Source organism: Crinia signifera, chromosome 2, assembly GCF_055691185.1.
Source record: "Crinia signifera chromosome 2, ASM5569118v1, whole genome shotgun sequence".
NCBI classification, from domain to species: Eukaryota; Metazoa; Chordata; class Amphibia; order Anura; family Myobatrachidae; genus Crinia; species Crinia signifera.
In genome coordinates, this window is record NC_139218.1 from 333053420 (window position 1) to 333076215 (window position 22796).

A 22796-nucleotide genomic window follows, 5' to 3' on the forward strand; every position below is an offset into this window, starting at 1 on the left:
AAGATTACATACCGTATGTACAAGGTGACCAACTTAATAGGACTCAACTTAAGGCCCCCATACATTATGCGATTTGGGCCCGATTTCACCCGATTCGGATGAATCGGGCTGTGAAATCGTCCCAAATCACATGTTTTGACACCCTATCCGACCCGATGCACGGTCCCGTGCGCATCGGATCGGAGTCGGGCAGTCGCACCGGCTGCACATAAAATTTCCAAATCTTATGTGCAGTCTCCGGGCAGGGTCAGCGGGCGGGGGACGCCGGGGAAGGTGAGCTGACAAATAGTCAGCAGGCGGGGGACGCCGGGCATGGGGAGAGGCTGGCAGGGGCAGCTGACACTATAGACAGCGGGCGGGGGACGCCGGTGAACCGACGAGGGGAACAGCTGAGCTCACTGCTGGGCAGGAGGACCAGGCAGACGCAGCTTCAATACAAACGAATGGGGAGGCAGTGATTGGCTGAGAGAGCTCTCTCAGCCAATCAGCAATTGGCTGAGAGAGCTCTCAGCCAATCACTGGCTCCCCATTCTTTGTATTGTTTTTTTTTCTTCCTTGAAGCTGCGTCTGTCTGGTCCTGCCCAGCACGTGAGCTGTTCCTCTCGCCGGTTCACCGGCGTCCCCCCGCCCGCTGCCTATGTGTACACTGCCCCTGCCAGCCTCTCCCCATGCCCGGATCAACAGTGTCCCCGGCCAGCTGACTCTTTGTCAGCTCACCCTGCCCAGCTGTTCCCTGCTGCTCCCCAGCGTCCCCCACCCGGCTCTCCCCCTGCAGCTCCCCGGGGACTGCATATAATAAATCCATGAGATTTATCATATGCAAAATTTGGCACATCAAGTGCCTAATCGTGTGTCCCCCTCCCGGGGAGCTGCAGGGGAAATCAAGTCCGACTTGTCCCTAGGACAAGTCGGACTAATGTATGGGGGCCTTAAGCCGAGTCCAAGCCATCAGAGATTAGACTGCTAACTACATCCTGCATTCCCCCAGCTGCAATCAATTACACTGTGGCAGGCGACTTAGAAAATTGCACTGTCTATTTGGCCGGGTGATAGTAATGTGATGAAGTAATGGGACAAACTAAACAATACTAAATCGAACTTTCACTTTTTAATACTTTGTTGCAAACCCTTTGCAGTCAATTACAGCCTGAAGTCTGAAACACATAGACATCACAAGACACTGGGTTTTATCCCTGGTGATGCTCTACCAGGCCTCCACTGTAAATGTCTTCAGTTCCTGCTTGTTCTTGGGGCATTGCAGGGGGAGTGATGGCACAAGATCAGATGGTTGTCAAATAGATTTTTGTGAAATATATAGGCCCTCTAAGTGCCTTTATTATTAACCAGTGACAACTTTAGGGGCTACTGCGGTGTGCTACCGCTGGACAAGGGTTATCATGGATCAAGAAAGAGAAGATTTGTCACTATGTGGTGCACCAAAAGAGTACTCCTAAAATTTAACTTTTATTAGTAAATAGAAAAAATAATTTGGTACTTGTTTCCTAGAACGGCGCCCATTAAGCAATTTGCTTAGTGGGCTATTCTGCATAGGAAAATCGCATTGCATGGGCCATTTTAGGGCCATGCGATGTGTGATGCGATGCGATTTCACTGCTCTCTCTGCCCCGGGCCATCGCATCGCATTTGCCGCAAAATCACATGCAATCACATGCGATTTTATAGGGTGTGCGATACAATTATATTATTGTATACCTAATGTCATGGTATGTCCCCAAAATAGGTTTAACACCCCCCCCCCCCACTATCCACACCACCCCGAAGCGTGGCGAGCGGCGCCGCAACACATCCTCCAACTTTTTCATTACCCCACTATCCACGTCGGTGTGGTGTTTAAGTTATATAGTGTGGCGAGCGCAGCGAGCCACCAAGCCTGAAGCACGGTGAGCCCCGCGAGGGGACGCGGACTACATGTGAAGTTATCCGCGTCCGCTCGCCACGCTTCGTGCTCCGTGGCTCGCTGCACTTGCCACACTATATAAAATCAACTCCACGCCGACGTGGATAGTGGGGGAATCAAAAAGTCGGAGGACGTGTTCCGCTGTGCTCGCCACACTTCATGCTGGCGTGGATAGAGGGGGGGGGGGGGGGTGCGTTAAACCTATTTTTGGGACATACAATCATATTATTGTATACCTAATGTCATGAGCATAGAAAAAATGACATAAAAAAAAAAATCGCATCGCATGCCGTTAATGGCCCATGCGATGCGATTTCCCTGCGGTGCAGTACGTAGGAAAACTGGGCACCGTGCTAGGAAACGAGTACCAAAAACTTATATTAATGCACACGTACGTACATGAATGAAACACACACACAGTACACAAATGAACAAAATGCTGATGTGGGTGTTTTGATGCACTGTTTTAGGTCTTGTAATAAATTGATCAAGTTATTAACGTCTCATTGTTTTATATGTATCATTAGTGATAATTCTTAGGCTTTCCAGCCAAATCACAGATACATATAAGCGAGTATAGGGAAACTCTTTATTATCATTGGATTGTCATTTACTGACTAGTTGCTTCAAATTGAGCCTGATGTTTATATTGACTTCAGCTAGTGAAGTTGTAACCATTCCATTCTGTTAAATTGATTCAGTCGTTTATGTGTCACAATTGTTGCAACTTATAGGAGCTCTACTGAACACTATGCACTCACACTAGGTGTAAAGGGAAAATAGATCGATAGTGTTCATTCTAGCACCCGCCAACTTTGAAAGCCCATGCAGTTCCTCTTCCCTGCCTGGGGTGTCGCTGTCTGGTGTGGTGTTTCTAGCACAGGTCTGGTTTGCATATCAGTGCTGATATACAGACACACTGTGCTAGAAGCACTACAGCAGACAGCAACACCCCAGGCAGGGAAGAGGAACTGCATGGGTTTTCAAAGTTGGCGGGTGCTAGAAGGAACACTAGATTGATAAATAACACTCAGGAGTGAGATATACACCAATGATAAATCTGTATATTATATTATCTCTCACTAAATGAGCTGTCGATAACTATAGAAATGTCCTAGGTAATGATCAGGTATATTCCAATCAGTATTGGCAGTTATATATAGGTAATGTGTATTTCTACACCTCCAATTACATACAGTATATGGTAGTGCAGATTTAAAGTAATAAATCAGACAGAGGGTAATTTCTCATTTCCTTAGCAGTGTGTCTCCCTTACAGCGAGACAGAATGCTGATCTGTCAGTGTAGGTCTCTGTATGACAGTGTTGGTAAGGCTGTCTGCATGGGTAATATAGATAGGCAATACTTCACCAATGAAGACATTATTTCAAAGCCGTTGGTGCAAAAATATTAATTACAATTATATTATTAATATTAAGCTGACATGAATCATTAATCACATAATACATGTCCCTGTAAGGGAAAGTGTTCAGGGCTGTTAGTGCGGATCCACATGCTGCAACGGTCGGCAATGCTATCTGCACCGATCGCATACGTGGCTAAATATTTCACAGGCAGACAGTCTAGACAGGTTTGCTCTTATAAGAGCAGTTGTTCAGGAGACGTTAACATAGTAAATTCATAGCCGGACACAGACTATCCGGGGAAACGCGTTGAGCTGATACTAACCGGTTTAGACTCTTATCAATCCATCCAGCGTGACCAGTCCACTCTCTCACCGACGATCGGTAACTCCTGTTATATCTGGACTTTTCAAAAATTGGGATATCTGCTTTTTTCCTAATCCAGCCACAAAAGGAGACCACACGCCAAACAGGGAGGCTTGATCCCTTGGCATTATAGGGCATAAGGACATTGGGGTCACCATTTCCTGGACATACCAATTCTTCCAGGAGACATAAAGGATGGTAATATAAAATCATACTTCTCCACTTATTTGCCTTAAAAAAAAAACGTTTTGCTTGCTTTAGCAGTATGGGTCATTGTCCACCTGCACTGTGAAGCGCCATCCAATGAGTTCTGAAGCATTTGACTGAATATGAGCCATGTGTACACCTCTTAACCCTGGAAACTGCCTGAAAGATTAGCTTCTGCCAGAAGACATCTGACATGGTCATATCAGATGTGATAATGTCAGGGAATGGCCAGCTTAACATGGTCGTATATCATGAAATCACATCAGGCAAATTTAAAACGTATTACTTAAGTAAACTACAACACACAATGCTAATAGAAGCCATTTCAGGGCACTAGTCTATTGCATAAACTAAATTGTATTCCCCTAATAAAAGTTCCAGGTTTACATTTAATAGATTTGCTACTTGTTTCGGTTATTTCCTTACTGTTCCCTAAAAGCTGACAATGCATATATCAAAAGTAGACATGGGTATTGAGAAACAAGTAATTGGGCAGTATTCAATGAGGCCAATTCACCATGTTTCATGGCGAATTTGTGCTATTTTCACTTTGAAAGGTGATTTTTTGTGTCAGAAAGTGAATCACCCTATTCAACGTGCACTTTTCACCATCAGCGAACAGTGAATGACGGACAATTCGCCGTCTGATACTCTCCGCAATTCGCTGTGGTTTTTCAATGTGATTCGCCGTGAGTGTATTCAATGAGAAGATGGCGAATTGCTTTCTAAGTGATTTTCGCCGTGTGTCACCGTGTAGCAATCGCCATCTTTTCATGGTGAAGTGGAATGTGAACTTTTAAAATAATGTTTTTTGTTTTAAATTTGGTGTAAAAAAATTCAGGAATTTTATTCTGTGAAGGGTCGTTATTTTTATTCATGTGCCTACAGCACATGAATATATATTTAATTAAAAATATATATATTTTTTTTTTACACATAACAGCCAGCAGGGGGCCGAGAGCCGCTCATTACATATTCATATATTCACTGCTCCCGATCATTACATATGCACGATCGGGAGCAGTGCATACCTGGTCCCCTGCTGGCTCTCTCGGGGGGCAGCTTGTGCTGCCTGGCTCCCGGTGAGCCCACCTCCCCCCACATACGTTCTGGGGCAGGCAGGGAGACTTCCATCTCCCTACCTGAACCGCCGTTCCCCGGCTCCCTGCGGCGGGTTAACATTCGTTGTCAGGGTCAGCGAGCCCCTGCGGCATTGAATACTGTGTCAGCGAGGGCTGGCAGCAAAGGCTCCAGCCCTCCGGAACACGGCGACTGTGCAGGATTCGCTGCACATCGCGATTTGGCTCATTGAATACTGCCCATTGAAAGAAGTGTGCATTCAAACCTAAGAAATAGATTTACAAAAAATATGCATTAAAAAGGCAACAGAACAATCTATTCCATGTGAATCAGGATAGCGTTAATGGTACATAAAATAGTAAATCAAAACAATAAATGATCATTATTTAGCTTGGTCTTAATAAATGTGTGTGTGTGTGTGTGTGTGTGTGTATATATCTCCTTATGTAGATTTTTTCGTTTAGTCAATTCTGCTATATTCTCCTTGTAGCGGCATACAGATTTGCCTGTTAAACAAAACCTTGGAAGAACAACAGTAGGGAGTCAAATTATTTTTTGGATGAGCGCCATTTCTGATTTTCAGCTCCCAAATTATTATTTTTTTCTATTACATTATTCCAATATGCAAACTTTGTTTACTTTCTATTTGCATTTTTCAGTTATTGCAACTTATTAAAACAATTGCACCCATGTTATATGAGGAGAGAGGATAGCAAGACAGGGTTGGAAAAGTTGTTGGAGAAGAAGGAATGGGAGGCAGGGTGAGGCACAATTTAGCAGTGTGGCATATTAGTCGCATGTTGCCATTTTACTGGCAGATATGAAGGGAGTGGTATATCTACATTATTTAGGTCTGTCAATAGGTTGATGGTCAACATGCATTGGGCCAACATGTAGAAAAATATTTACATTATTAACGTCAACAAAAAGTTTAGTTTCAAAAAGTTGACATGACAGTAGTTGAAACACACACATGGGGGTATACAATCCTGAATCCAACTGTCTGGGCATTCCTGACAGTCGGATTCACAACGTTTTCAACTCATCATTCGGTATTCAACGTTCCGACTGTTATAATCGGCCGCAAATTTGACAATTAGCGTTTCCTACAATTCATACTTAACTTTTGAAAGAAACAAATCTGAAAGCCTTCAATGCTGTCAGAAATGGCAGCATTAAATAGGCAAGTGCCACTATTTCCACCAACGGAAATAGCGGCACAGGCTGAACACCCCCTATGGTCAGCGTGTTTTTTGGGGGGAGAGGGGTCAAGTCTAGGGATGGCCATTGAGCATTTGAAGCCCTGCCCCCAGGCTCTGATTGGCCCACAACTCACTGCACACTAAAGCAGGCTGACCATTGGTAGGTGAAATGATTGATGGTCACCTTGCAAAAGATTTCACACTCAAAATGGATAACCCAAATCCTGTAGGTTTAGTAATATGTCACCAATACAATAAATTCAATAAAAACCTATATGCTCCCCACATTTTGGGCATGGATGGTGGCTGTGCTCACCACAGATTACTATTCCCAATGAAGGTCCATGTGGACAGTAACACAATGTTACAAATGTTGGGAAAACATGTTAAAAGAAAAAAAAAATGTTGACCATTTTCACGTCAACCATATGGTATTGACCTAATTACCATTTACCTAGACATGGTCTATCTATAATATGGATACCAGAGACTGAAGAGGAGGGTCAGGTCAGCTGCTATACCTTTTACAGCTGTGATGGTAGTAAACAATAGGTTGCTTAAATCTATGCTTACTTCTGTAAGGACTTTAGAAAGCACGTAGCAGGTTATTTTATATTATTACATTTCTTACATAGCGCACACATATTCCGCAGCGCTTTACAGAGATTAGTTGAACATTCACATCAGTCCCTGCCCCAGTGGAGCTTACAATCTATATTCCCTGTATCCTGTTGACTGTTTATTCGTTAGTATGATTAGGTATCATAGACAAGTATTCTAGGCAAATGCCTAGGAAATTTGGCAAATCTGAAAGCATACATAATCATATGTTCAGGGGGTTCAGTCCCCCCTACAACATCTGAACTTCAACTGAAAACAGGTCATTACAACCCATCAGGCCACCCGAGGAACCTGGCAGATACGGCCTGGTTCCCAAAATGTAGAATCACGGCACCCTATAGTATCAGACTTTTATCCATGGCATCCCTAGGCCAAAAGTTTGTTAATGAAAAATTAAATTGTATATTAAATTAAATACATTGTTTTAAATAACAGGTTTATTTATGTAGTGAGGGACACAATTTGCTTCTGTTTGGCCACATATGTTATCCTTTCAAGTCACAAACACTGGTTTTTGAGTATTACAATGACAATAATTACATATTAGTTGGTCTTGGGCGACCAAGGTGAGGAACCTCAGGGTGCCACGGCACACAGTTTGGGAACCATTGGCCTAAAGTGAACTTATTTGAGAGACTACAGGAAACATAGTGCTACTATTCTAGATCAAGCGCCATCCCACCGGGGCGCAGAGAGCAACACTTGAGTCTGTCAGGCTGCGAGCTGTCTGCCAGACGTGGCTGAGCCCTGTAGGCAGCATGCTAATAATGATAGCTCAACCCTTCAGGAATACATAATCACCCTCTATCCTCAGTGCACACACCCGCCCGCCGGGAACACAACACATTATTTATAGCGCACTCTGCAGGCCCCTCCTCGCTCCCACTACTCCTCCGCCTTTAACCCCGGGGGCATAACTACGGCCCCTCCGCCAGTGACAGCGGCGCTCCGCTCACCGGGGACCAGGCAGCAAGCACCAGCAGCACTGACCATAAGAAAGGGAGAGAAAAGAAAATAGAGCGGGCGGCGGACGGCCAGTGTCAGAATCCCTCCGCGCCACGGCTGCCGGGTGTTATTTTTTTGTCTCATCTCCCTTCAACATTATTGCAGCACCCCCCCATCTTCTACATAAATCCGCCCCCTCGTCTCATCACACATTCCCCCGTGTCCTGCGGCTGCAGTCATAACACAACCCATGCAAAACGGAGGCCTGCGCTGGTCGCCCGCCCCCCGCCATCATAAATATATAAATTATGCTAATTAAGCACATTGCATATTAACAAAACAGAAAAAAGCTGCGGTGTATTGTTTTCTCTTGCGGTGCATTTGTGTCACCCCCCCTTCTCTCTCCCCGATCACCCCGTATTCCCGACGTTGTCACTCACCTGTAACCGGACGCTGACGTCACTGCTCCGGTGCCGGTGACCCGGGGCGGCTCATTATACATTCACCGCTCACGTGCCGCCGCCTCCGGGGCCCCGCACAATGGGGGCATCTGCATGAGCAGAGGGGGCTCCTGGAGGAGCAGGGACACCGCTTATTAATATTTAATCATCCTCCATCTCCCTCTGCTGCGGTGCAATGTTACCGGGGGAAACGCGCACACCCGCCGTCTCCTCTTATTATAAAGTTGAATGCAGTTTTTACATGAACATTTTTTTGCAGCTGCGTCATGAACATAATATATGCAGGACGAGCGCTGCATACTGAGGCTGAATATGGAGTGAGGGAGCTGGAGGGAGTGATTCTCCTCTTAAAGCGCCATCACCCTCTTTTTCACGAGAGAGAAATGCTGCTGGAAGCGAATGGGGCACACATACCATGCTACATAGCACTGTGTGTGGGGGTATGGCAGCAACGTTAGTACTTTTACACAAAGTAAGGAGATGCAAAAGGATCAATGTCATAATGTGGAATGCCATTGCTGATGTGGTTAAAATATTGCCAGCTGCAAAATGTCGACACAGTCAAAATATCAGCAATAGTATTTTTAGGGTCAGCGATTCAGCTTAAAATTGAGTGCCAACATAAGGTATCATAGACTGACTCATGATAGACAGTCATATGGTCAACCACTAATGGTAATTTTCAGCCGACGTGCCGACTAGCGGTATTTCATGCCCTACCATCCACTACTAGGGCGTGGTGGGAGAATAAAATAGTGTGCCGAGTGCAGCGAGGCACCATGCCCGAAGCATGGTGAGCTCAGCGGTACACTTAGAGTGTCCATGTCTACCTATGTCAACATAGACACCCTAAAAACAATAAAAAGCATGTCGACCCTTTGTCGACCTTTTGACCGTGTTGACCTTTTTCATGTTGACCTTTTAACCACGTCAACCTTTTACCTGTTGACCTTTTGACCCTGTTGTCCTTTTGACCCTGTCGACCATTAGTGGTCGACCATATGACTGTATCATGAGTCAGTCAAACATAATGGGTGGAATCTAATTTAGTGATATCTAACCCCCAAAAGGGTTAGATAGCTTTAAGTTAGTATAAGTCCCTCATGTACAGTATAAGTCCTTCATGTACAGTAGTCACCGATATTGCTGTTGGTAATAATAGGCATCGATATTGTTGGCAGAGTATATAGCGGTGCTTGTGGTGTTGTTAGATGACACACTTTTGGAAGCTTAGCTAGGAATGTAGGTTTATTAATAGTAATGAGCATAGAGTTCACAGGTGATGAAAGAGTTAACTTGCAGATATGAAGAATAGCATATATATATAGGATAGGTAGGTGTGGCAGGTAGGTAGGTTAGTCCTGCCATATGCCGGCACTCCACTGAAAAACACCAACTAGGTCAGGAGCACCACAAGTCCATTGTATACCAATCCCAAAAGCAGGCACTCCACAACCATTTTTTCAAAACTTGTATTGAAGAACACAGTGTTGCATTTGTTATTGATTTGTACCCTAAGGACGGGGTTTATCCCCGAGAGTACTCGGTTCTTCAATACAAGTTTTGAAAAAATGGTTGTGGAGCGCCTGCTTTTGGGATTGTTGTGTGTATATTTATATATATATATCTTATATATTTGGCTACATCTGTCAATCATCTGCGGCTCTAACGCTGGGCGGGGTCACACACCACCCAGCCTGCAAAATCGTAGCCAAATATATAAGAGATAACAGTGTGTGCAGAGGGGAAGCAGGAAGGCAGCAGCAGCAGCAGCCAGCCCCCTCCCTCCCGGGCCCCCTCCTCCTCCTCCCCCCCAGCAGTTCTCACCAGGTAGAGGGGCGCATAGATCTTCAGGGACTCCTCCATGGCGCTCTGCGTGATCTGCAGGTAGGAGGTGAAGCAGGACGGGTGCCAGGTGTGCCCGATCTCATAGCAGCTGTGCGGGACGGACTTGCTGAGGGCCGCCATGATGCGGTGCAGGGACGCGGCTTCTCAGGAGACAGGAGGGGGAAGGATTGTAAAGGTCTCCCCCGCTGCTGGGAGCGCGGCTCGGGGTTACTCCCGTACAAAGCCCCGGGCGGCCTGGGGAGGCCGGGAGCGCAAACGGCACGGGATAGGATGTGGACGTGCGCGGCGTGCATCCCGGATGGGAGGGGGGTAGTTACAGAAACAGACACACACGACAGCACACTGTATACACTGTCACACTGCTGACACTCAGCTGTCTCATCCAGGGGCACCTGTCACTGTGTGTGACCCAGGGGTTGTCATACTGTCCTAATATACTATATAGTGGGTGTGCTCTGTGACACACCCATGACCCTCCCCCAACATATGCCTGATATATACAGTGCACAGATTTTGTGGTGCTGATTTTCCCTCCCTCATATGAGTGATATATCCCATGCACAAATATTAGGGGTGCTCATCCCCCCCTGCCCCATATGAGTGATATATGCCATGCATAGATATAAGTAGTGCTCACCCTCCCCCATATGAGTGATATATGCCATGCACAGATATAAGGGGTGCTCACCCTCCCCCATATGAGTGATATATGCCATGCATAGATATAAGTAGTGCTCACCCTCCCCCATATGAGTGATATATGCCATGCACAGATATAAGGGGTGCTCACCCTCCCCCATATGAGTGATATATGCCATGCACAGATATAAGGGGTGCTCCCCCTCCCCCATATGAGTGATATATGCCATGCATAGATATAAGGGGTGCTCCCCCTTCCCCATATGAGTGATATATGCCATGCATAGATATAAGGGGTGCTCACCCTCCCCCATATGAGTGATATATGCCGTTAGTGTTCATTCTAGCACCCGCTAACTTTGAAAACCCATGCAGTTCCTCTTCCATGCCTGGGGTGTCGCTGTCTGCTGTAGTGCTTCTAGCACAGTGTGGTCTGTATTTCAAACTGATATGCAAACCAGACCTGTGCTAGAAACTCCACAGCAGACAGTGACACCCCAGACAGAGAACAGCAACTGATGGGTTTTCAAAGATAGCGGGTGCTAGAATGAACACTATGCCATGCACAGATATAAGGGGTGCTCACCCTCCCCCATATCGCTTATATATTTATATTGTACACACAGGACAGCCGTGGCGTCACTGCTGGCAATGAGCTGCGTCTGCCCGCCACACACACCATCATCAGTGTCCCTGCACCTCTACACATCCTGGCAGCCCGCCAGCGTTCCACTGTAACAGCATGGCACCCAGTCTCCCTGCTGTCCACCATATGCCTGTGACACCCACGTCTACACACATCCCAGCATCTCTCCTGCGTGTACCTCCGGCTCCAGCTTTCCCGATGTCATACGGCGCAATCCAGCGTCCCTGATTCCGGTGGATTCGGTTGTCTGGAAGTTTCCCCTGTGAGCAGCTCTGCCTGTGGTATTTATTTACATCTCATGTGGTATCCAGCCCACAGAGTATATTTAGAGTATATTTGTTTGTCTCCAAAATAAAATCTTTTACCTGCACCATGGAGCGCACCTTTCCTCTATTTAGATTGCTACATCCTGACCCTGGATGATATTACTGGAAAGGAAGCTGCAGTCCATAAACTTTTGGGACTTTGGTGATATTTCTCCCAGGACTCTGAGAGAACTGTTTATTGCTGGACTTGGTTACTAGCGCTGTTTGCACCTATCTATATCCTTTATTGTCCACCATATATGTACACCTGTGCACACTCTACACACACTCCAGGTCTACACCCATCCATTCCTTCATTATCTGTCTCACATATACAGCATGCACCTTCCCATCTTCAACATGTCTCTGCCATATAAAGTCAGTACCCACCATAGCCCACAGCATGTGCACACCTGCAATGTGCCAAGGATGCACCCCCCCCCCCCCACACACACACACACAGCTGTGCCATCCCCGCACACACTACTACCTCTCCACCCCCCCACCTCAACACCCCACCAACCCACACCACCCGCACGCAGCACACCCACACCCGCAACTCCATCACCCATGGCATCCCAGCACCTGCCTCTCCCCCACCCGCACCAACCCCCATCATGCTCCCTCACCCACCCACACCACCACCACACCCAACAGCGACACCAGAACCCCCACATCCACCTGCGGAAACACTATACCCAACCCTCCCGCACCCACAGCACACCCACCACCCCCTCCTCCAACCAACACACCTCTGCACATCCCACCCTTCAGCCACCCACCCCGCAGGCGCTGCTGCCCACAACACGGTCTCTCAAATGCAAAACATGTCCTTTAACACCTTCACCCAAAAGCACCATCTCTACCAAAAACTTCCTTCACAACTCCATTCTGTACACCCCACTCCCCAAGCCCTTTTAATGTAACATATATCACCTCCAACTAAACTGGCAATGCTGGAAATCCTCTATACAATACAAATCATATTTCAAGCAATAAAGGCGCTCACAGGTTAAGGCAGCGTAGCCGCTAACAACAGTGTGAAGCGCGTCCGTAGGGCGGGATGAATCACCTATATACAAATATTCACAAATTAATTGGGCGCAGCCCCTAACGACGGTGTGAAGAGCGCCCGTAGGGCGCGATGAATCACCTAGTATATATATATATATATATATATATATATTATATACATATGGATAGCAGTTGTAAGTTTGCGCCCTTGTTCTGACCTTTAATGATTAGATCAGTATTGCCTTGTGACAAATTTTAAAGCAAACAAAGTAAAGTCCAAAATGTATAAACATTTATTAAAAAGTCTCTTATTCCACACAATAATAGTGACTGTTCCGGACCATTAAAAGGTTCATTGGTAAGTTTCAGATATTTCAGAATAGTAAACAGATGTACCCAACGCATTTCGTCCCTACATGGGACTTCATCAGGGGTTCGCTACAAACATAAAAATATACTTTAAAATACATTTCTGACAAATTTTACATTTATTGGTACTTGTGTATTTTGGCGGCGCCCATCGCATCGCATACCATAACACATACGATGGTATGCGATGCGACGCGATATCATACTATAGTGCACGATGGCATACAATTTTGAAATTGTATGCCATTGTACATGGCATACGATGCCATACGATGCGATGCGATTAAACATTGTATAAGCACCCTAATGGGTGCTTATACAATGTTAAGCACCCAAATGGGTGCTTACAATGTTAAATGCACCCCCACGCCACCCCCCACTATAAACGTGAACCCGAAGCGTGGCGAGCGCAGCGAGCCCGCGAGGGGCGGCGGTACGCGTCCTACGACCTTTTCATACCCCCACTATCCACGTCGGCGTGGAGTTGAGAATAGAATAGTGTGGCGAGCGCAGCGAGCCACCGAGCCCGAAGCGTGGCGAGCGCAGCGAGCCCCGCGAGGGGACGCGGATACCTTCACAGGTAAACGCGTCCCCTCGCGGGCTTCACAGGTGTCCGCGTCGCCACGGACACCTGTGAAGCCCGCGAGGGGACGCGTATAACTGTGAAGGTATCCGCGTCCCCTCGCGGGGCTCGCTGCGCTCGCCACGCTTCGGGCTCGGTGGCTCGCTGCGCTCGCCACACTATTCTATTCTCGACTCCACGCCGACGTGGATAGTGGGGGTATGAAAAGGTCGTAGGACGCGTACCGCCGCCCCTCGCGGGCTCGCTGCGCTCGCCACGCTTCGGGTTCACGTTTATTGTGGGGGGTGGCGTGGGGGTGCATTTAACATTGTAAGCACCCATTTGGGTGCTCAAAAGCACCCTTTAGGGTGCTTATACGATTTTTGGTCGTATAGGGGGTCAAAATCGCGTCGCATCGCATCGCATGCCATCGGGTGCATGGCATGCGATGCGATGCGATCTGTTCGTCGTACGACGGACATCGGGGGCGCCGCCAAAATACACAAGTACCCATTTATTATACCGACATTAACAATTAAAACTACTGGACTTCAATTCAAAGTATTTGTGACAATGGCTTCTTAGGATTGATCATCATGATACATTAATTGATAATAAGAGGAGATTTCAGAAATGGGGGAGAACAGGTGAAAAGAACCAGGCCACAAAACACTGCTTTAAAATGACTTGTACAACTCAGGTAACATACCAGATAACAAAAACATAATTTTCACGGTTTTCATAAGCGGAGTTTGTCCACAACCAGATGTTAACAATAGGTCCTTAAAAGATTCCGAGGTGCCTACCTTCCTGCCAGGGCGCACAGCGAGGGACATACTGCAGGTAAAGGCATGCTGTCTGTAACGCTCCCCCTGTCACACTGTCACTGGGTGCGCAGGCTTCCTCTCCTCAGCCAGGCGGGACACACAGACTGAGGTAACAGCACGCGGACAGTCACTGAAGGGCGTGCTGTCACTCAAAGGTGTGACAGCACACGAGGACACTGGGGGGATGCCCACTGCAGGGAACGGTGAGCACAGTGGGACAAACAGCCTGGAGGCTGCCACTGATGCTTTTAGGGATGGGTGCAAAGCACACCTCTTCAACAGATATATGGTGCCTATCATAGAAATTGCAATTCTGGTAATGGAGGTCCATAGCGCAAATGCGCTAATCATTTTTACAGAGGTGATGCATCGATACAGACTAGGGAATGGTGATAGTGGAGGTGCAGGGTTGGTGATGTGTACAGATGATGATGAGTTGGTGATGGAACACCAATGGTGAGGAATAAATAATGGCACATTGATGGCATAAGGAATCGATTATGGCACACCAATGGTATCAGGAATCAATGATGGCAACCCAATGGTACTATGAATCAATGAAGGCATATCAACGGTATCAGGAATCTATGATGAAACACTGATGGTATCAGGAATCGATGATGGAAGTTGACGGTATCAGGAATCAATATTAGTTACATAGTAGTTAAGGCTTAATAAAGACTTGCGTTCAACCTTTGTTTTGGTGAGTATGATCTATTAGCAGCTAGCTTATCCCTTGTTATACGTAGTGTATTCTGATATCTTTAAAGACAGATTATGATTATTGTTTGTACCCCTGGATGTTATTAACCAATAGATGTTTGTCCAATCTTATTTTAAAAGTATTTATTGTGTCTGCCGACACCACCTCACCAGGAAGAGAGTTCCATAGATTTGCTGCCCTGACCGTTAAAATATGTTTCCTTCTATGGGAAAAAAAAATCTTCTTTCCTCTAATAAAAACTCACGCACTCGTGTCCTAGAGTCCTTCCTTACAGTAAAAATGGCGCCTGACAGTTCCTTATATTGGCCCCTGAAATATTTGTACATGTTAAGCATCCCCCCCTTAATCGTCTCTTCTCTAGCGTAAACAATCCCAATTTGTTAAATTTGTCCTCATAGCTTAAATTCTCCATTCCCTTTATTAGGTTTGTTGCTCTTCTCTGGACTTTTTCCAGTTCTATGATGTCCTTTTTATAATGTGGGGCCCAGAATTGTACTCCATGTTCCAGATGTGGTCTTACCAATGCTTTGTACAGTGGCATGATTACTTTCGAGTCCCTAGTTCCCATGCCCCTTTTTAGTAGGGGCAGTATTCTGTTGGCCTTATTTGTTGCTATGTGACATTGAGCACTACACCCTAGTTTGTTATCAATTTGGACTCCTAGATCCTTTTCAAGTTCCAAATTACCCAATGCCTCCAGCTTAGGTTATAGCTAGCACATTGGTTATGTCTCCCTGGATGTATAACCTTGCATTTATCCACATTGAACCTCATTTGCCCACTCATCTAATTTATTAATATCGCTCTGAAGTGTGGAGGCATCCTCGGTTTATTTAATTACTCTTCTCAAGTTTTGTGTCATCTAGATATTGGAACACCGATGGTATCAGGAACGATGCTGGAACACCTATGGTATCAGGAACGATGCTGGAACATTGTTGGAGTCAGTCGGCAATGCTGAATGGAAATGGTACAGATCTCTTTAACAGGATAGGAATCAGGGGCGCTGGAACGTTTTTAGGTTGGGGGGGGGGGCAAGATATAATCTCATTTTGGCGCCCCCTAAATTGCTATATGTTACCCCCTGATAGTTAATGAAAATGGGTACTCTTTACTTAGAAGGGCGCCCACGATTTTGATCGTGGGCATCGTTAGTAAAAAATCTCGGGCATCTCGGGCATTGAATGCACTAAAAAATCGGGTGCGATCAACCGACGAGATGCCCGAGATTTCCCATAGGGAACAATGTTAAATGTCTCAATTGACCCAATTTTCCTGTTCAATGCCTCAATTGACCCGATTTTTCCATAGGAAACAATGTTAAATGGGCCACAGAGGCCAAATTGGCACCCTGAAGTGTATAATGGCCACCCGAATTGTTAACGCCACCCCACGATCAACGTCAACCCGATGCGTGGCGAGCGCAGCGAGCCCGCGAGGGGCGGCGGTACGCGTCCTACAACCTTTTCATACCCCCACTATCCACGTCGGCGTGGAGTTGAGAATAGAAAGTGTGGCGAGCGCAGCGAGCCACCGAGCCCGAAGCGTGGCGAGCGCAGCGAGCGCCGCGAGGGGCCGCGGATAGCTTCACAGCTGTCCGCGTACCCTCGCGGGGCTCGCTGCGCTCGCCACGCTTCGGGCTCGGTATCCGCATCTTCACGTATCCGCGTCCCCTCGCGGGGCTCGCTGCGCTCGCCACGCTTCGGGCTCGGTGGCTCGCTGCGCTCGCCACACTTTCTATTCTCAACTCCACGCCGACGTGGATAGTGGGGGTATGAAAAGGTCGTAGGACGCGTACCGCCGCCCCTCGCGGGCTCGCTGCGCTCGCCACGCTTCGGGTTGATGTTGATCGTGGGGTGGCGTTAACAATTCGGGTGGCCATTACGCTCGTCACTTAAGCAGCAGGGGGCGGGCGGCCGCGGCGTCGGACACTGTAAGTGTCAATCAAACACCGCTGGGCAGGGCGGCCGGCAGGGAGGGGACTGAGTCTGACAGGGAGGACGGATGGAGAGACCCGGCGCAGCGGCGCCAGCGCGCATAGCACTGCAGGATATGTGAGTGTAGAAAAGACCTCACACATACATCAAGACACAGACGGGCCCCGGCCGGGCTCTGGGGCCCTTCAGATCGCCGGGGCCCGTCACACATGTCCCCCTTGACCCCCCCTGTCGCCGGCCCTGACAGCGCCCCCAGACAACGGTACTTTAGCGCCTCAGTAATTTTGGGGGGGGCAAGCTGCCCCCTCGCCCCCCCCCGTTCCGGCACCACTGATAGGAATCCTCACGAGCTGGCAACCTTAAAGCTGCTAAGCAAGAGAAACCACAGCACTGACAATCAGGAAGGGCTTTCCCAGGAAAGTTATACCCACTGGGAAGAGTGGATTGGCTGAGGCAGTCAGCTGGGATGTAGGCTGCAGCTGTTTGGTTGTAGAGAAAGGAAAGTCTGTTTGGGGAAATACTTGTGTCTCGTAACAATGGCAAAAGCAAATGAATCCAAACAATCATTATCCATTTTCCAGCATTTTGGAGCAAATAACCGATTGTAATTTTCTGCTATACATTACCAGATTTTTGTGTGTGTACCCAGCACAGTACAACAGTGCAGGTTTAAAGATACTAATGGCTTGGCACAGATAGTTAAATAAAATGTAATGAGTTACTAATTAAGCATGGAAATACTAATAGTATGGATCACTAAGGTGTCTTAAGGACCGAGTTTGGGAATCTCTGGTCTAAAGCCCTGTACACATGCATCGATTTTTCCCGATTTTCGATTCGATTTTGCTTATAGAAGCAAAATCGAATTGAATCCTAAACGAAATCGAATGGTTGTTGTGTCACTTTCGATCTACATTCGATTTGATGCCCGCTCCCGTTTTCACAAAATCAAACAGAATTAGATCTAGTAAATTGAATGTCTACAATGTACCATGAATGTATATCGAATTCGATATCGAATTAGATATCTAATCCAAAAGTACAGATCTAATGCCAAATCGAATGGAAAGATCTAATGCCAGATCTAATAGAAAAATCGAATCTAACATCAAATCAAAAGCAAATCGATGTGTGTGTGTACAGGGCTTTAAGCTGAGAATACTTGTAGATTTATCTGTTCAATCTGTTTCATTAGAACAAAGATCTGGTATGCGAGCAAATGACAATCAACCACTTGCTTCCAAATGCTGAAAAACAGGCCATGGGCAGACAAATTGGTTAATAGAGATAAACACAGTAATTCCAAATTAATTTTAGATGAAATCCTCTCATGGAATTACAATTACAAATTTGTAAATCTCGCAATACTAACATGTGTAGGAACATAACTGTCAATGTCTCTGCAAAGAAAAATTATAGCGCTAATTAATGATATTGAAAGTCAATTCTTGTGTTTTTTTTTAAATCTGAGCCTACAGCTAGACGGCAAGCATTAGGTCAACACCACTAGGTCGACAGGACTGTCAACATTGGTTAGGTCGACAGTTCATTAGGTTGACACAAGCATTAGGTTGACATGGGGAAGGTCAACAGTCAAGAGGTCAACATGGGGTTTTCACATTTTATTTGAGCCGACATATGCCGACAGGCGGTATTTCATGCCCTACCATCCACTAGAGCGTTATGGGAGAATAAAATAGTGTGCAGAGCGTAGCGAGGCACCGTGCCCGAAGCATGGCAAGTGCAACGAGCCATGCGAGGGGACGCGGTACATTTAAGTGTCCATGTTGACTGTTTCGAAATTTGGGACATCATTATTTGAAAAACCCCATGTCGACCTTTTTACTGTCGACCTTCCCCATGGCGACCTAGTGACATGTCGACCTTCAGTCATGTCAACTTTCAGGCATTTCGACCTTCAGTAATGTCGACTTTGTGGTGTCGACCTAATGCTTGTCGACCATCTTGCTGTCTACCCAATGATCCATACCCTTCAGGACATTACGTAAGAAACTCTAGTCTCCTCTAGGACTCATCTGACATTTTGAATAGCCTACTGAAGAGGTGTTTAGGATTATCAAGTCCTTGTAAATCCCAACCACTCTCAGCCCATATTATTAGGAAAATACAGATGTAATGTTCCAAATACAAAACTGATCTCTTTAGTGATGTGTTTGTGAGGACAATTTTCCATAGAGCTACGATTATACCCCTTTCAGACCGCACTTATTACCCGGTATTTTGCCATATTTTTTACCATTTCAAAGCGGTAATATGTGCAGTCTGAAAGGTCCAGAGTGAATTTACCGTTTTAAAATAACTGGTATTTTAAAACGGTAAAAAAGCAGGGTCCTACCCGTTTCAGACCCATTTTTTTTTTTTGCTCTCTGAACTGGTCTGAAACAGTACCCAGGCAGCAGTGAGCACTATTGGTCCCGCTCCATGCATATTTAATGAGCCGGACCAGAGCAGTGCATATTTAATGAGTGAGACAGCTCATTACATTTGCACATATGTAATGAGCCGCTCATTACATATGTGTATATGCAATGGGCCGTTCATTACATATATGCATAGAGCGGGACCAGCTGATGCTCAGACCCCCTACCCTAGCCTCACCCTTAGCACAGTCCCAGCATCGCCAGCAGTCCCGGGATTATCTCCTCCCTGCCTCTCATCATGCTGCTTTCACACCGCAAACCTGCTTTAGACCTGGTATTTACATGCGGTGTGAAAGGGGTTAAACTTGCTCTGACCCGTTTTAACAAATGTTTTAAATACCGGGTCTAAGCAGGTTTTGCGGTGTGAAAGCGCATTAGAGTAAATCTGGCCATACATCTACAGATCGATTGTCAGATTGGGCTGGTTGGAACAAAAACCTGGTAATGGATGAGAGTAAATGACAGTTGACTCACTCATCCAGTTGACTCACTCATCCATTACCAGGTTTTTGTTCCAACCAGCCCATTCTGACAATCGATCTGTAGATGTATGGCCACCTTAACATTTGCCATGAATCGTAAAATAGGCAAATCGAAGTTTTTGTGCTAACAACTATTTATGACAAATCTCCCCTTCTGGTTCTCTAGTGCTCCTTAATAATCACTTTGACTATAGACACATTTTTGGCTCCCAACCAATACACCCCCCCCCCCCCCCCCCCCCACACACACACACACAAACACACGCACACACTACCCCGTCACATCACTTGCTTCCTTTCGGGGCCAGTTTGGATGCCTCGAGACAGCTAAGGCAGGCTCAACGTAACCCCAATATTAATATAGGCCAAGAAACTACTGAAATCAGACTGAATATCATTCCAAAATGTATTCCGTGACATTTCTTGTTTTTCATTCTACTTATACCCCTTTCACACCAGAAAATGCAGGGACCCACCCAAGAATATGGCCCAGGAATCATGCCGGGCCATTCCCGGGTTGGCCCCTTTCACACCAGAAAAGTCCCTGCATTTTCTGGTGTGGGAAGGAGGTGGGCAGGAGGCAGGAGGAGACCGCCAGGAGGCAGGAGGAGACCGCCAGGAGGCGGGATGGCGGCGAGTACTCACCTCGGTTGCTGGTCCTCGGTGCAGGCCAGGGATCCACACAGGTGGCGGGTGCAGATGACGCAGCTCTCTGGCGGCAGTGAGGGCTCCGGAGAGCTGTGTCATGTTCATCCGCCGCTGTCCTGTCATTTGCGCCCACCGCCTGTGTGGATCCCCGGCCTGACAGCACACCGAGGACCGGCAACGCGGGTAAGTACCCCATAGCCCTTTCACATTGGCCAGGTCCCCGGGTTGAACCCGGGAACACCCCTGGAGATTTTTGCCCAACCCGGGAAATTTGGCTGGTGTGAAAGGGGTATTATTGGCTATTGACACTTCACTTCTCAAACACTAGTCTTGGTGTACATACAGATCCCTTGCACCTATACACAATATATTCTTTCATTCCTGCCAGGGCCTGTTCTGCCGATCCTGGCAGTGCCAATAACATTTATGGGGGTTAATAAAAAGTTACTTTTGGAAAATAAATTAGCAAAATAGTTTCAGAAATTTGGAAGAAAATGTGAGGTGATATATCACAATTCGGCGCTACCTTTGTTGGGACACCAAAGTGACGAAGAAATATATGAAAATAGAAAAAATGAAAATAGGTAAATACTTCCCCTTCTCTGAGTTCAAGTATGCTTCTTATTTTTGATAGGATGATTCTGTCTGGTGTACTCCAAATATGTTATCCAGATGTATATATGGAAATGGAGAGAAGACAAAGAAAAAAGTCACTGGTTTTGTATCTGGCGTTATATCTCTCTTTAAATATTATGTTTATGAGGCTTAAAACAATGGCATACCTCACTTACACAATATTAAATTTAATTAATCACATAAAGGTATCTTTCAAATTCGTTGGGTGGCGTACCCGTACTCACGATGCAATGGTGGTGTGGACACGTATCAAGGTATCTTTTTCCAGAGTTTTGTGCCAAAATTTTGTTTATTGGGTAAGTACAGAATAGATTTTCTTAAAAAAAAATTTCTTAAAAATTTGAGGTTGGAGCGTGGCAGGCTCTTAAGGTGACTGGCAATGCTAACAGCAGTGCTTGGTCCGGACAAGACACAACTGGTATGTTTGCCAGGCACTCTATAGTTCCTACCTTCGGTCCACAACAAAAGAGTAAGTGAAAAGGTGGTTGCAAGCTTCCTAAACCGACATGTTTCGGGACTCCAAGTCCCTTTTTCAAGGTGGAAGCTTGAACCACGTTCTACTGATTTAAATACCCTCCTCCTGAGGGACTTCCTGTTACCGGAGGTGTCACTTCCGGTAACTCCTATAAATTAAAATATCGTGCAATAGGTTCAAACATTCAACAAATGGTACTTGTTTCCTATCTGGGCGCCCACGATCAAAATCGCGTTGATCGGGGGTAAAAATCGCGGTGATCGCGGTCATCGCGGGCATCGCGGGTAAAATTGGATGGTCGCGATGCCCGCGATGACCGCGATCACCGCGATTTTCCCATAGGGAACAATGTTAAAAAAGGCTGATTGACCGCGATTTCACTGTTAAATGGCTCAATTGACCCGATTTGGCCATAATAACCCTGAATTAGGCCCAATTAACCCTTAAATGTCCCCCCCAAATTTTGACGCCACCCCACGATCAACGCCAACCCGAAGCGTGGCGAGCGCAGCGAGCCCGCGAGGGGCGGCGGTACGCGTCCTCCGACCTTTTCATGCCCTACTATCCACTAGGGCGTGGTGTGAGAATATAATAGTGTGGCGAGCGCAGCGAGCCACCGAGCCCGAAGCGTGGCGAGCGCAGCGAGCCCCGCGAGGGGACGCGGATACCTTCACTGTGAAGGCCGCGAGGGGACGCGCATAACTGTGAAGGTATCCGCGTCCCCTCGCGGGGCTCGCTGCGCTCGCCACGTTCGGGCTCGGTGGCTCGCTGCGCTCGCCACACTATTATATTCTCACACCACGCCCTAGTGGATAGTAGGGCATGAAAAGGTCGGAGGACGCGTACCGCCGCCCCTCGCGGGCTCGCTGCGCTCGCCACGCTTCGGGTTGGCGTCGATCGTGGGGTGGCGTCAAAATTTGGGGGGGATATTTAAGGGTTAATGGGCTCTGTGGCCCATTTAACATTGATTCCTATGGCCAAATCGGGTGGATTGAGGCATTTAACAGTAAAATCGGGTCCATCGCGGCTTTTAACATTGATTCCTATGGGAAATCGTGAGCATCGCGTCGCGGGCATCGC

The 22796-nt window shown here is 46.8% G+C and overlaps 1 protein-coding gene and 1 long non-coding RNA gene across 3 annotated transcripts in view; one reads left to right on the forward strand and one right to left on the reverse strand.

Moving 5' to 3' along the window:
• Window positions 1-8472, reverse strand: part of POU6F1 (POU class 6 homeobox 1) — a 68097-nt gene extending 59625 nt beyond the window's left edge. For both annotated transcript variants that reach the window (XM_083169445.1, XM_083169444.1), the window contains exon 1: window positions 8143-8472. The gene's annotated coding sequence lies outside the window, so the exon portion shown is untranslated. The remainder of the gene's footprint in view (window positions 1-8142) is intronic.
• Window positions 7727-11666, forward strand: LOC146057778 (uncharacterized). The gene is made up of 2 exons (XR_014469773.1): window positions 7727-8635; window positions 11277-11666. It is a non-coding gene; the product is annotated as an uncharacterized LOC146057778 (long non-coding RNA).
• The last annotated feature ends 11130 nt before the right edge of the window (window positions 11667-22796 follow it).